Source organism: Stegodyphus dumicola, chromosome 1 (assembly GCF_044657685.1).
Source record: "Stegodyphus dumicola isolate Sdum_Otavi_A_Nest chromosome 1, ASM4465768v1".
NCBI lineage: Eukaryota > Metazoa > Arthropoda > Arachnida > Araneae > Eresidae > Stegodyphus > Stegodyphus dumicola.
The window spans coordinates 170062967-170065506 of record NC_140768.1 but is presented as its reverse complement, the minus strand read 5'-3'; positions in this window follow the sequence as shown (position 1 = coordinate 170065506).

The following is a 2540-nucleotide window of genomic DNA, read 5'->3' as shown; positions in this document are numbered from 1 at the left end:
AATATAGAGGCAAAAATTAACCAACACTTGCAATTTTAATATTTACTTTTGCACAAATTATATAAATGCTGGTGCTTTTAATATCTCGCACATATTACTTTTTTAAAAAAATCTGTTCTGACGCATTGTATGAAAATCCATTTCGTTTCATCATTCGACGCAACCAGCCTTCACTCGCCTTAAATTTGCGATGTAGGAATGTCTTCTTCTCGTGCCGCAGCAAGTACTTTTATGTGCACATTTCCCGTGTTACTCCGTACCCTTCAGTACACATATCACGAACATACGCAACTACTTTTTTTTTCCCCTAAGTTCGGAAACTTACATTTTGAACCACGAAACGCACGTCTTGTTTTGTTCGTTGTCGCCAGATGATCACGCTGTTTGCTCCAATTTAACGTTAACACTTTTCTTCCATCTTATATACTCTTGCTGCTGCTCTTTTTCCCTTTACCTAAGCAAATTCTACAACTTTCAGTTTAAAAGCCGCTGTACAGCTACTGTATTTTCCCATTTCAAGCACGCTACTTTCTAACTATCACGAATTCCAAATGATACTATGAATGAAAAGAGAAAGCTTGAAATACGCGAATGCTCCAAGGAGGAAGGAGGGGAAAGTAATTTCATTACAAAACAGTATTTCCTGGAAGCCACTGCGGTGAAAACCTGTTTGGACTGCCTTCATTTATTATCGCGTGTGCCAAGTGGATTGCTGGCGCCGATATTACGACTGAATAACAGCTGCACCAGAACGCAAGGAAAGACTCTGCTTTCCATCCTGGCGCCAACCAAAGACAAAACAAATGCATATTGTTACTTTAAGGATGTTTATTGACTAATGTTATTGACTAAAGGGAAAAAGGTGATGTTAAAAAATAGATTTTAAAGTAAGAATTTTTTTAGATTTTGGGGTGCGGACATTGTGCGGGTCACTTCTTTTTTACATAAATTTTATCTTTAAAGTCGAGGTGCGGACATTACACCAGCGTATACGGTAACTTATCTTTAGCAAAATAATAATTTTTTCTTCTTTTATAGCGAAATTAGTCATTACCCTCTTACTTTTCTATACCACTTCTGATTGGATTGCCAAACGTACACATTATTTTCAAGATAACAGTTCAAAGGTTAATGCAAACATGTCAAAACTTTTCCATATTTGCAAATTACCTATACATATATTTGCATTTTTTTGTTTTGATACAGTAGATTAATGCATACTTGCTTCATAATTTACATTGTGGTAAATTTGCATATGTCCAACAATTACGTCTAAATTTACGGATTTACCTATATAACTGATTTACTTTGCTTTACTTTTTACATGGAGCGCTTATAATCATTTTACATCTTAAAAACAGAATTAACTCCTGCAGAACCGGAACAACTTATTTGAGTTGTTACGCTACCAACATAATACCAGTAAGAAATGTAAAGAAACCTCGGGCATAAAATATCTGTGCTTGAAAGATGCACGCACTTAAAGTGTTTTTCAGTTATTCTGTAAGTTTGACTAATAAAGTCTGTTGTTCGATCAAAAATGACGAGATTTCTTTAAAAGTTCATTACAGACGTATGAAAAAATATATATCTGGCGGCAGCGGTGGGATTCGAACGCACCTCTTCAAATTTTGCAGATTTTATCACAAAATTGGCAACAAATAAGCAAAATATAGCGGCAACTATTTGAATCTCTTCTGAAAACGTTTTTAAGTTTCCGGAAGATAATTTTTTTCTAAGTTTCGAGAAAAAAATCTACTGGCTAGGATACGGATCATTAAGAATCCAATAAATTGGAACTTGAAGCAGTTGACGAGTAAACAAGTGATATTAAAAAAAAAAAGAAAAAAAAAATTAAAGTCGATTCCTACTTAGGTCAACAAAGTAAAATTTTATTTTAGTTACTTTTTATTAGCACTATTAACACTTTTTCGTATCTAATTTATGAAGCTGATGGTTGCCTATAATTTTCTCATTCTATCCATCTCTTGTAATGCTCCATTATTGCAAGGAACATTTCCAGTGAATTTTGAGCAGTCCAGTTCTTCAATTAATATTCCATCTAATGATTTCACACCACTCATGGTGACATATGCTTGACCAGCTGCTGTTTTTCTTTCTCTAATCGTCACTTACGTTGTGTTGTAGTTTCGTTTCGCATTCTTCGTTTGTGAAGCAAGGGGCATTTTAAAGGGTTATATTTTAAACATATAATATTATTACGTTAGCACAGAAATATGCGGAGAATTTTCGCTACATAATGGGACATTACATCCGCTTCATTCAACTCTATAAAATTACAATTGTTTTCACTCCATACACTCTTGGAACTCTGTCTTACCGTTTTCACTTATTTTTGTTAATATTACAATCCCATTTATCACAGTCATGTATTATTACTTATAAGTTGTTATAAAATTAATTTTTACAGCACGTGAGAATTCCTAACAAACGGTCATTATTTGTAAGTCTTATAATATATTTAATACAAACAGCATATCTTTAGTTAAGATAAACAGAAATAAATAAGTAGGAATTGA